Genomic DNA, 13,830 nt, shown 5'->3' with positions numbered 1-13,830 from the left:
TACCCGACAGGACACAGGGACAACCCTAACCCCTAACCAGACCAAGCCTGTTCTCATTCAGATTCCGGTTCCAAAACCACGTCACAATACATAAAGGCAGCACCAAGTAAAAAGGGCTGTGGAACAGAGCCATCATATTAGTGCACACATAAAAATGGTACTTTTTCTCAAGGAGTAATTATTTAGTTGTAGCTTTTTAGAAATGGCATCTGCATTAGCCTGAAAGCACAACCTGTTATGTCTATGAAGATTCTCAGTCATCCAGGTCATAGTTATCCAACGAAGGTTAAAATCAAGGGCAACTGGATTTGGTTGAAGATACTGGAAGACGTTTCATCCCTCATCCAAAGGACTTCTTCAGTTCTGACTGACTGGCAGGGAAACTCAGCTATTTAACCTCAGTGGGGTCGTTATCCTGGGTCATCGATACTGCTGGTTCGTTAGTGTTCCTTGTTGCTGTGACGACAGTCGTTACAGTCGTTAAGACTACCTGTGGCCAAGATTGAACGACCCTCTTTGGTATCTTCACCTGAGGCCAAGAGGTTACGTTTGTTGAGTTTCCTGGGAAGTGATGAAAGGACAGCATTGTAAGTGGTGGCGTAGACCCCCTCCCCTGTTCAATGACGGCTTCTCGACCCTGGTGTAGATGGCTTCCTTGACACCTCTTTCAAACCATCCATCTTCTCTGTCTAAAATGTGCACCTGGTGGTCCTCAAACGAGTGTCCTCTGTCCTTCAGATGTAAGTAGACAGCAGAGTCTTGACCTGAGGAGTTGGCCCTTCTGTGTTGAGCCATGCGTTTGTGTAGTGGTTGTTTAGTCTCCCCAATATACAGGTCTGTGCATTCCTCACTGCATTGGACCGCATACACTAGATTGCTTTTCTTGTGTTTGGGTGTGCGGTCTTTGAGGTGTACCAGCATCTGTCTTAGTGTGTTCTTGGGTTTAAAAAACACAGGGATGTTATGTTTGAGTTTCTCTGATACTCCAGACACATATGGAATCACAATGTTGTTGCGTTTGACCTTCTTTTCCTCCTCCCCTGTAGTTTTCTTCTTCTTGGATCTTGTGGCTGTTTTCACAAAGGTCCATTTAGGGTATCCACAGACTGTAAGTGCCCCCTTCAGGTGGTTCCGTTCCTTCTCTCTGGCTTGGGCGCTCGTTGGTATGTTTTCCGCTCTATGGTGCAGTGTTCTCATGACCCCTAGCTTGTGCTCCAGTGGGTGGTGGGAATCGAAGAGTAGGTATTGGTCTGTGTGTGTGGGTTTTCTGTAAACACCAATCTGCAGGCTCCTGTCCTCTTCAATGTGTACAGCGCAGTCCATGAAGGCCAAACTGTTGTTGTGAACATCTTCTCGTGTGAACTTGATGTTACTGTCCACAGAGTTGATGTGTTCTGTGAAGGCTTGCACTTCCTGGCTTTTAATTTTGACCCAGGTGTCGTCCACATATCTGTACCAGTGGCTCGGTGCTATTCCTCTGAAGGAGTTGAGGGCTTTACTCTCCACTTCTTCCATGTAGATGTTTGCCACAATCGGGGATACTGGTGAGCCCGTGGCACAGCCATGCTTCTGTCTGTAGAATCCACCGTTGTACTGGAAGTAGGTGGTGTTTAGACAGAGGTCGAGTAATTTGCAGATTTGGTCAGGGCTGAGGCTAGTTCTGTTGTCCAGGGTGTTGTCTTGTGTTAGCCGTTTCCTAACGGTTTCTACTGCCTCTATGGTGGGGATGCAGGTGAACAAAGAAGTCACGTCATAGGATACCATGGTTTCATCTGGATCCAGTTTTAGTCCTTGAACTTTGTTTACAAAGTCAATAGAGTTTTGGACGTGGTGAGGCATGTTTCCCACCAATGGAGCTAAGATGGTAGAAATGTGTTTGGCAATATTGTAGGTGACCGAGTTAATGCTACTGATAATCGGCCTGAGTGGGGCTCCTTCTTTGTGTATCTTGGGTAGTCCATAAATGCATGGAATGGCTTCTCCAGGATACAAACGGTAATATTGTTCACGGGTGATGGAGTTGTCCTTCTGTAACTGTTGTAGACATTCTATGGCCTTTTTCTTGTATCCGCTGGTTGGGTCTTGTGTCTCAGTGTCTCATACGTGTTTGTGTCCATTAGTAGTGTGTTGACTTTGTTCTGGTAGTCCGCTGTGTTAAGTACTACCGTGCATCTTCCTTTGTCAGCAGGTAGGATAGTGATGTTTTGATCCTTGCTCAGAGATGTCACAACATACTACCCAAATATGTTATGATTTAAGGATTTTGGTCTTGTTTTAGTTCCCTGTCTGTGTTTTGAGTTTTACCGTTTTGCCTTGTTTGTTCTTGTGAAGATTTTGTGATGGTTCTCATTCTGTTTTCTTGTCTTACTACTTAGTCCTGCATTTTAGTTCTGTGTCTTAGTGTTTACTCATGGTCTCTGTACTTCTGTGTTGTTATTTTGCCTATGCCTGCTTTGTGTTCTGTTTGATCCTAGTTCGGTCTGTTTCCCTTGTTACGTTTGTAGTCTATCTGTATGATTAGTTTTTAGCCTGGTCTGTGTTCCAGCTCCAGTTTGTATTCTGCATTTTGGTTTGGTCTTGGTCTGTTGTCGCCTGCTTTACTTCCTGGTTTATTTTGAAGTTGTCTGTGTCTAGTGTTTGTGTTTAGCTTGTCCCTGTGTCTGATTAGTCCCTCATGTCTTTCACCGGTTGACCACCTCCCTGCTCGTTACTTAATGCCTGTGTCCCATTCTGTCTGTGTCGGATTATTGTGGTTGTTGCATGAAGCTGTATTGCTCTGTCTCTTGCGTTCTGTGATCCTACCCTGTGTATCTCCCTGTGTTTGGATGTATGTACTCCGTGCCTTTGGTTTTTGTTCCGGACTCGGCCACTGCCTGTAAGTGTGTCGCTTTGATTTAATAAATCACTGAACTCTGCCTGCTCAGCTCTGGTGTCTTGGGTTTGGGTCCTCAACTTGCTCACACATACTGCAGCCCCCTAACAAAATATGTGGTTATCCACCAAATCAATCTTAGTTAAGTTTTGGGATGGGTGCCGACTTCCTAAAATCAATAATCATGTCCTTGGTTTTGGACATATTCAGTTGAAGGGCTCTAGGAGTCTTTACACTATGACACAAAGTAATTGATGATTAGCCCATGATCTAGTCCCCCCTCCCATTCCGCAGGCTAACTATGATATCTGTTCTCAAACTTGCTCTGTGTAGAGAATATAAAGATGGGTGGAGAGAGCGTATCCTTGGGGTGAACCAGTGGATGAGTGGAGCTTAAATGAGAGGTCACCATTAACTCTCACACACAGTTCAGCAGCGTCAGGGTGGTATCCTGTACACCTCTGCCCATTCTATAAGCAAACTGCAGGGGATCTTAAGAACCCTAGTGCTACAGGTCTAAAATCATTTAAGGACTTTGGGTTTATACATTTGGCGACAGGGACAATAATTGAGTGTTTCCAGATTGCTGGTATCTTTTGTAGCTCCAGAGATTCCATAAAAATAATGTCAAAAATACTGCAAAGCTCCTCAAAAGAGGTTTTAAGCACCTTTCCACAGATTACATTAGGGCCCAGGTTCTTTCTGCTATGGGTGTGCCTAAACAATTTTGCAACAGTGTCAACATCCATGGTAATTTGGACCTAACCTAGTCCTGCTCCTCAGCTCATCTGTCTGCTCTTTAAAATTGTGTTTATCGAACTTATATTAGAACTCATTTAACTGTCAGCTACTTGGGTATCAGAGTTAAAGCCATCAAGACTAACTGCCTTATTATTCATTAATCTAATAACACCTGGGCATTTTCTTGCAGCTCTTGGGTTATTTCTTCTAAATTTTGTCTCTATATTGTCTTTCTAATTAATTGTAGCTTTCTTAGTTTCAGCCCTTTTTTTTAACCCTTGTTACATCACTTCTCTTAAAAGCTTTTCTTTGACGTCTGTGTTAAGTTAAATCATGTAGTTCTAATTGGAACAAAGGCTACCTGACCTTTAATGAAGTATCAATTTAAACCCAAACTATGATCTTCCCTTAAACCTAACCAAGTCGTAACAAAATCCAAATCTGTTTTATGACTTAACTACAATGATACAATGTTGGATGATCTTAAACATGGCCAAAGCTTCAAATAATGAGGTTAAAGTATTACAAAGAAATCCCTGTGAGCCAAAACCTCAGATTTCCTCCTGTTCTGAACGCTCTGTTTTCAACTGCTTTTTCTACCAACAGCTCTGAGCTAGACTGAGCCGGTATTCCGTATATAGTCATTTACACTCAGTCTGCCTGTACCGCTCAGCGACAGCAACAGCCTGGTAACATGCTTCAGGTCTTGGCCAATCAGAAGACAGTGGGCTTGGAGAGGGGGGCGGGGGGGCTCAAAGAGACAGGAGCGTCTACAGCTTGTTTCAGACAGAGGCTGAAACGAAGGCCTACGTGAAGGGCCTGTATAAGACAGAAAATTATTTTTTGGAACTTTAAGTCATGCAAAGCTGCCATACAGGAGTCACAGAACTACAATATGGGACTGGAAATGCAGTATAATAGGTTTCCTTTAACCACAGCTGTGTCACTTATAAAACAGATTCATTTTCCAACAGTAATTTGTAACTGTTTTGGAAGGTACAAATAAATAATAGTGCCCTACTGATAGGGGTGTTGGATAGAAAAACCCTTCTATGTGGCGTTCCAGCCTGCAACTAATTTTGATATTTAATGTGAATAGCTTGTTATCTGCACATAAATATTTGCACAGCTTCCTACACATTGCACTAATGATGTTCATGGTCTAAGCATTGTAATATACACTCACCAGCCACTTTATTAGGTACATCTTGCTAGTACCAGGTTGGACCCCCTTTTGCCTTCAGAACTGCTGTCTTCGTTGCATACTTTCAGCAAGGTGTTGGAAACATTTCTCAGAGACTTTTGTCCATATTGACATGATAGCATCATCCAGTTGCTGCAGATTTGTCGGCTGCACATCCATGATGCGAATCTCCTGTTTCACCATGTCCCAAAGGTGCACTATTTGAGTGAGATCTGGTGACTGTGAAGGCCTTTGGAGTTCAGTGAAATTGTCGTGTTCAAGAAACCAGTTTCAGATGACTTGAGCTTTGTGACATGGTGAATTATGCTGCTGGAAGTAGCCATCAGAAGTTAGGTACACTGTGGCCATAAAGGGATGGACATGGTCAGCAACACCACTCAGGTAGGTTGTTGTGATTAAACAATGCTCAATTGGTACTAAGGGGCCCCAAAGCGTGCCAAGAAAATATCCCCCACATCATTACGCCACCACCAGACTGAACTACATGGCAGGATGGATCCATGCTTTCATGTTTTTTACATCAAACTCTTACCCAGCCATCTGAATGTCGCAGCTAAGATGGAGACTCATCAGACCAGGCCCCATTTTACCAATCTCCTATTGTCCAATTTTGGTGAGCCTGTGTGAATTGTAGCCTCAGTTTCCTGTTCTTCCTGTGGTCTTCTGTTGCTGTAGCTCATCTGCTTCAAGGTTGGACGTGTTGTGCGTTCAGAGATGGTATTCTGCATACCTTGGTTGTAACAAGTGGGTATTTGAGTTACTGTTGCCTTTCTGTTATCTTGAACCAGTCTGCCCATTCTCCTCTGATCTCTGACATCAACAAGCCATTTTCATCCACACAACTGCCGCTTTCTCTGTAAACCCCAGAGATGGATGTGCGTGAAGTTTCTGAAATACTCAGACCAGCCTGTCTGGCACAAACCACCATGCCACATTCAAAGTCACTTAAATCCCCTTTGGTCCCCATTCTGATGCAAGCAAATTCTGTTGACCATGTCTACATACCTAAATGCATTGAGTTGCTGCCATGTGATTGGCTGATTATTGGCAAATTGTGTTAACAAGCAATTGAATTGATGTACCTAATAAAGTGGCTGGAGAGTGTATATAATGAATATAATTTACTTGATTTATTTGAAATAGATCTTTATCTGTTTCCAACCTCTTAATAGTGTTTGTTGTACCCCAGAAACACGTGAATTAATAATGTCTTATCTTCACAACAATGCCTGTGTCTTCAGGCCTCCAGAGTTTGACACAGAAGAAAGTTAAAAGAAATTACATCATGTAAACAAATTTCAACACCTATGGGCTCAGGCCTCCAGAGTTTGGTGAAGTTGTTCACATGATAACAGCTCTTGCTGGAGGAGTTAATGAGCTCCATGGAGGGTGAAGAAAAGTCATAAAATATTTGGTCCGACTCAGACAGTTCACTTTCAGAACTTTGAAGATGAACACACAGCAAGTGCAGTTTAAGGTCCAGTATCAAATACAAATACATGTACTGTGTTAATGCCTGCCTTTCTTTTTCATTAATAGTTTAATTTGTGACATTCTTCATGGATTTATGAATTCAATGTAACATATTTAACTCTTGTTGGGTATGTGGAATTGGACAGATACAGGTATTTTCTTGTTTTTATGATGTTTATCGTGTATATTCTTACAGTATTCTTTAGTCTCATCATTGTGTGCCTTATTTGGATACACAAAAACCTCCATGAGCCTATGTACATTTTCATTGCAGCTCTACTAGTGAACTCTATTGCTTACTGCACTGCTATGTACCCAGAGTTGTTAATGAACTTTTTATCTGAAAAACAGATTATATCATATTCAGCCTGTCTCTTGCAATGTTTTCTTTTTTACACCTTATGTGCTTCAGATTTCTTCCTGTTGGCAGCCATGGCCTATGACAGATATGTGTCTATATGTAAACCTCTGCAATATCCAAATTATCATGACAAAAACCATAGTGAGTATTATGCTGGGTTTAGCTTGGCTTGTGCCTGCTTGTCAGGTTGCAGTCCCAATAATACTAAGTGCTAATATGAAGATCTGTCATGTCATTTTAAATGCAGTTTTTTGTAACAATTCAATTTTCGGTCTTTACTGTGGGACTTCAAAAACACGGGATATATTAGTAATGTTTGCTCTTGTAAGCATGTCAGTTTGTCCTTTTCTCTTCATACTTTTTACATACACTAGAATACTTGTAATAGCCTATCGAAGTTGTAAAGAAGTCAGGAAAAAAGCTGCACAGACCTGTTTACCACATGTGATAGTTTTATTTTCTTTTTCTTGTTTGTGTGCATATGATATCATAACAGATCAACTGGATCTGCAATCTCATTTACGTTCAATAATGATTTTACAGTCGTTTTTGTATTTTCCTCTCCTCCATCCTGTCATATATGGACTAAATATGAAAGAAATCACTAAACACCTGAAGAAGTTGTTTTGTCGAACCAAAGCAATCTAATGTATTAAAAGTGATGTTACAGTAATAGTGATGTTAGTGAGCAGTCCTTTCTTCTATAATAATGCAGAGATGTGAATTTTCTGATCTTTGAAAGGTATTTATGTACAGATTTGTTTCCATGCTGTAAAAATCTTCTTTACTGTTCATCATGGAAACAGTGGAAAGGATCTTCACTTTGAGTTGTCTTTACATTGTTCACTTTGCTGCAGTTATTAAATCTTTTTTTTGCTAATGTCAGCTGCTGCTTTGTTAGTCATTCATGGGCCATATTGGAGCTACTTCAAATGGCATCTCCCAGGGTTTCTCCTGTTTGTGTGACCATTTTTTAAATTATGTTTAACAAATAGGGATATAAAGAGGTGTGTTGACTACACAGGCCAATGTGGACAGTCCACACTGAAAGCAAAGGACAACCTGCAAATTAGCAACAATAAGAAATAACAGCACATATCCAGGAATCCCATTAACAGAGAATAAAGGAAATAATAGGAGGCATGTTTCATCACTAACAGATAATAATAATAATAATAATAATAATAATCTTTTATTGTAGAGCACGAAAACAAGTTACAAAGTGCTTTAACAAGTGTAAAGACAATAATACCCAAAAAACAATAATACAGAAACAATATAAGATAAAAGCAAGAAGACATTGAAAAGACTAAAATACACGTTAAGATAAATATAAAATAAGTAAAATAGAATAAAATAAAAGGGATAAAATAAAGTCAAATAAGATCGGGAAAAGCTCTCCTATAAAAGTATGTTTTAAGAAGGGACTTAAAAGAGTTCACTGACTCAGCCGACCTGATTTCCTCGGGCAGGCTGTTCCAGAGCCTCGGGGCCCTGACAGCAAACGCTCTGTCCCCTTTCATTTTCAGTCGAGACTCTGGAACAGACAACAGACCTCTGCCCGAGGATCTCAAGCTATGGGCTGGTGTGTATGGGACTAAAAGGTCAGAAATATAACAAGGTGAGAGGCCAATAATCCAGGAGATGAAGGCGTGTAAAATGGTCTAATAGATAACTAACAGAACAGGTCATGTTTTGCTTGCATTAACTGGCAGGCAACCAAGCTGCTCCTGTAGCCATAGATAATACATGTTTTCATGAATGGACAGATTAAACAAATAAGTGTCATGAAGTAGTAAAACTGACAATACAAATCATATGTATACAGGAGCCCCATGCATCAAATTGACAGAATGTGCAGGATCCACATTCAGAGCATTTGGCCTTCATGAGAAATAGTCTATGGGTTGTTTCACAGTTTTTAAAAAACGTATACATTTATAATAAATAAACTAATGATTGGGGTTGAAAGATGAGACTGACATACTATTCCAGACCTGCTGCTGAGAGCTACATGTTGTTTGTCAGTGTTCAAAAAAAGAGGCATGTTGAAAGCTTCTATTAAAACCGAAGAAAGTCATTTGTCATGTATAGGGAAGGAGACATGGTTATGCCAGTACAGGGAACTGTTAGCTTCCATAGCTGATTGCAACAGGAGATAACAGGAAAAATAAGGAGTCAGAAGACTTGAAAAATGCATCAGAATCACAGGCAGAAAAGTTTTTATAGGCCAGATATGTGTACACATTCAATTCATTTTTATTTTATTTATATAGCATACCAAACAGAAAAAGTAAAACAAGCTCAAAACCCTTGCTGGGTGGTGTGTGTCATCCTCAAGCTCGGGTCCTCTACCAGAGGCCTGGGAGTTTGAGGGTTCTGCGCAGTATCTTAGCTGTTCCTACACTCATCTGGACAGAGACCTCTGATGTTTTACCTGGAATCTGCTGTAGCCACTCTCCCAGTCTGGGGGTCACGGCCCCCAGTGCTCCGATTACCACTGGTACCACTGTTGCTCTTACTTTCCACATCTTTTCTAGCTCCTCTTTCAGCCCTTGGTATTTCTCAAGCTTCTCGTGTTCCTTCTTCTTGATGTTGCTGTCGCTTGGGATTGCCACATCTATCACTGCAGCCTTCTTCTGCTGTTTGTCGATCAACACGATGTCTGGTTGGTTAGCCATCACCAGTTTGTCAGTCTGGATCTTGAAGTCCCACAGGATCTTAGCTCGGTCATTCTCAACTACCTTAGGAGGTGTCTTCCATTTTGACCTTGGGACTTCCAGCCCATACTCATATCAGATGTTCCTGTACACTATGCCAGCTACCTGGTTATGGCGTTCCATGTACGCACTTCCTGCCTGCATCTTACACCCTGCTGTTATGTGCTGTACTGTCTCAGGGGCCTCCTTGAACAGTCTAGGGTCCTGCCTGGTGTGGTAGACCCCCGCCTCTATTGATCTTGTACTGAGTGCCTGTTCTTGTGCCGCCATGATTAGTGCTTCTGTGCTGTCCTTCAGTCCAGCCTTTTCCAGCCACTGGTAGGATTTCTTGATATCAGCCACTTCTTCTATTTGACTGTGCTACATGCTGTGCAGCGGCTTGTCTCTCCATGAAGGTTCTTCATCTTCCTCGTCCTCATCCTAGTGTTTCTGCTGCCTGAGGTATTCACTAAGCCCTTCATCTTTGGGGGCCATCTTCCTGATGTATGCTTGGATCTTTGTCATTTCATCCTGTACAGTGGTCTCGACACTCACTAGCTTGGTGTACAATCTCAGGGTGCTGGATTTGGGATGAAACCCTCCATGCATTGTGAGGGGCTCTCTTGTCTTTATGTCAGTAGCTTCTATCTCCTCATTTGGCCAGTTTATTATACCAGTGGGGTATCTGATGACTGGCATTGCGTATGTATTGATGGCTCGGATCTTGTTTTTCCCATTCAGCTGACTTTTCAGAACCTGCCTTACTCTCTGTAGGTATTTGGCTGTGGCGGACTTCCTTGCTGCCTTCTCATGGTTTCCGTTACACACCAAGGTATTTGTAGCTGTCCTGAACATCTGCAATGTGGCTTTCTGGTAGTTCAGTCCCGTCAGTTCTGATCATCTTCCCTCTTTTTGATACCATGCGACCACACTTGTCCAGTCCGAACGATATTCCAGTGCTGTTGCTGTAGATCCTGGTTGTGTGGATCAGTGAGCCGATGTCTCGCTCATTTCTGGCATACAGCTTGATGTCATCCATGTAGAGGAGGTGACTGATGGTTGTTCCACTTCGGAACCTGTATCCGTAGCCAGTCTTTGTGATGATCTGGCTGAGGGGTTTCAGGCTTATGCAGAACAGCAGCACTTAATGATGACTTGTGCAATTGGCTTTGATTTGGCTTCCAGACTTGTTTTCCACAGCCCCATTGAGTTCTTGATGAAGGCTATTAGTGTCCTGTTGATCTTGTACATTTCCAAGTGTGGCAGGTCGAGGGTTTTTCTCCCTCTCACCACTATATGGCACTGCACTGGTGCCCTGACAACCGGATGCCGCTGCCGTGGCCTATAAGTACAGGTGAGTATGCACCTGTCTCGGGCTCTCTCTTACCTGGGTTGGGCGTCTCAACTGTTGGCGACGGTGGTCCAGCGTTGTGGTGTGCTGATGCGAGTGCTGTCACGGCTGTCATGGCCTGTGGCGCAACAGTTTAGCTGATGGTTAACAGCTGAATTTGGGATTTTCATTAGTTGTCAGTTTTAGTCATCACAATTAAATGAAATAAACATTTGAAATATATCAGTCTGTGTGTAATGAATGAATATAATATCCAAGTTTCACTTTTTGAATGGAATTACTGAAATAAATCAACTTTTTGATGATGTTCTAATTATATGACCAGCACCTGTAGAATCAGACCCTCGTCTTGCCACACAAGCATTCCAGTATCCATGTATGTGGCATTGAGTTGTAGGCTTTCTTATAATCAATCCAGGCGGTGCACAGATTGGTCTGCCTGGTCTTGGAGTCTCGAGTGACTGCTCTGTCAACCAGTAGCTGGTGCTTGGCTCCCTTGGTATTACTGCCGACTCCCTTCTGGGCCCTGTACATGTATTGAACCATGTGCCTACTTATCTTAGCCGCTATGATGCCTGACAGGAGCTTCCATGTTGTGCAGAGGCAGGTTATTGGCCGGTAGTTGGATGGGTTTGTTCACTTCTGGGGATCCTTCATGATCCTTGGGTTAACCATTCTGGGTAGATCCCATCCATCAGCAGTTGGTTCATTTGTGCTGCCAGCCGTTCATGGAGAGCAGTTAGTTTCTTCAGCCACTAGGTGTGGATCATGTCAGGGCCTGGTGCTGTCCATCTCTTGGTACCTGCCTCTTTAGGCAGGTAGCCAGAGCGGTAAGTCTTTGTTTGGCAGTTTCGAGAGCCTCAGGTATCGACAGCTTGTTGTATTTCTTAGGTAGCCCCTTCTTTGCACCTTTCTGTAGCTCAGAGAGCTGACTAACCTCTCTTCGTGTTGCCTTGATCTTGGCCTCTAGCCTTCTGCTCCATGGGGGGTAATGCTCTGTGTGGCTTGTGGTGTTCATCTTAAAGCCAAGAATCTCTAGAGCTGCGTTTCGACCAGAGGAACTATACCCCGGAACTAAGAACCTTTGGAGGAACTCACTCCGTTCCCACCAGAGGGACCAGGGTCTAAATGTAGTTCTATGGTCTTCATTTTACCCCCTAAAAAGACCCTGCTCGGGGGTAGTACCTTCCAAAAGTACCGGTACTTTGGGGGGGTGGGGCTGTAGTGCTGAACATTTCTGACTGGTCGGGTAGAGGCTCGCACAGAAGGTTTGGAACCACTATTTCTAAAAGTCTGTGGCCATCGTAATTTGTCATTATTTGTGACTGAAGTACTGATAACAGAAGATGGAGAAGAAATCAGCCGACCGATGTCTAGGCCTTACTGAGTATTTATGCCGAGGACGAAATCCAGCGGGAATTAGAAATGGCGATTTGCAATGATAAAGTGTATGCAAAAATATCCAGCATGCTACGCTAGCTTAACATTATTCACACGGGGAAAGCTAAAAAAACTGAAACAGGACTACAAGAAAATCAAGGACCACAACAACAGAAGTGGCTCTGACTGGTGGACCAGCAAGTGGTTTGACCGTCTGGATGCATTGCTTGGTCACAGGCCAGCCTTCTCTGACACCGCCGCAACAATAGACTTGGCTACTGCCTTGCTGGAAACCCTCGAAGACAGAGAAATGGACAACGTGTCTACTGAAGGTACGTCTCATAATGTTTCACATGAGGCATGTTAAATGCTGTAACGTTTTACAGTCACGGTAAATTGTATAAGTTAACACTATGTAATTGTTCCCCTAGCCAAAAGCAAACGTTGGCCACATGTCCATTAGCCTACATGCTAACAACAAACCCTAGCGGTGTTGAATCGTGGTGTTCGTCACAAACGTTAATGTTTATTTTTGTTTTTCTGTTGAAACAGACGGGCACACTGAACCACAGCCGGCAGAGATTAGCGTATTTTCCCCTGCGACCACCAGCAGCCATTGTCCCATGTATCCTGCAGACAAACCCCAAGACGTTTCCACAGTCTGTGTTGGTTTGGGGAGCCATGTCATCTGCTGGTGTTGGTCCACTGTGCTTTATTAAGTCCAGAGTCAGCGCAGCCGTCTACCAGGACATTTTAGAGCACTTTATGCTTCCTTCAGCAGACGAGCTTTATGGAGATGCTGACTTCATTTTCCAGCAGGACTTGGCACCTGCCCACACTGCCAAAAGTACCAAAACCTGGTTCAGTGACCATGGGATTACTGTGCTTGATTAGCCAGCAAACTGGCCTGACCTGAACCCCATAGAGAATCTATGGGGCATTGCCAAGAGAAAGATGAAAGACATGAGAGCGAACAATGCAGAAGAGCTGAAAGCTGCTATTGAAGCATCCTGGTCTTCCATAACACCTCAGCAGTGCCACAGGCTGATAGCATCCATGCCACGCCGCATTGAGGCAGTAATTCATGCAAAAGGGGCCCAAACCAAGTACTGAGTACATATGCATGATTATACTTCTCAAAGGGCTGACATTTCTGTATTTAAAATACTTTTTTTTTTATTGATTTCATGTAATTTTCTGAGATTTTGAATTTGAGGTTTTCATAAGCTGGATGCAATAATCATTGAAAATATATCAAATAAAGGCTTGAAATATCTCACTTTGCATGTAATGAGTCTATATAATATATTTAGTTTCACCTTTTAAGTTGAATTACTGAAATAAATGAACTTTTGCACGATATGCTAATTGTTCGAGTTTCACCTGTAGCAAAGTCATGTCATTTCTTCAGTGTTGCCACATGAAAAGACATAATCAAATATCTACAAAAATTTGAGGGGTGTACTCACTTTCATGCAAAACTGTATCTACACGCCATCTACTGAAAACAGGCGGTAAGTACTGTGTGACACTCGTGATTTGAAAGAATTGTGTGTTCCCAACTTGACGTACTGGGATATAATGTGTAATTTACAGGTGTTCTCTAGCACCACATTGGGGACACAGAAAGTGACATTTAACTCTTTCATGCAGCGTCCGAAGTGCATGAAAATTCTTAGTCTCATTGGTCGATGGCAATTGTACGCGTGTCGCGGTGAGAGGGCCCATCCAATGTTGCTTGCAGCTTTA

The 13,830-nt window shown here is 42.7% G+C and overlaps 1 pseudogene; it reads left to right on the top strand.

The window, feature by feature from the left end:
* The first annotated feature begins 6,398 nt into the window (after positions 1-6,398).
* LOC119903647 lies at positions 6,399-7,299 on the top strand (annotated as a pseudogene).
* Positions 7,300-13,830: the final 6,531 nt, after the last annotated feature.

Source organism: Micropterus salmoides, unplaced genomic scaffold (assembly GCF_014851395.1).
Source record: "Micropterus salmoides isolate LMB-PRFRI ecotype aquatic unplaced genomic scaffold, ASM1485139v1 Ms_hic_scaffold_15, whole genome shotgun sequence".
NCBI classification, from domain to species: domain Eukaryota; kingdom Metazoa; phylum Chordata; class Actinopteri; order Centrarchiformes; family Centrarchidae; genus Micropterus; species Micropterus salmoides.
Note: the sequence above shows the minus strand (reverse complement) of the source record. Positions and strands in the feature narration are given on the sequence as shown.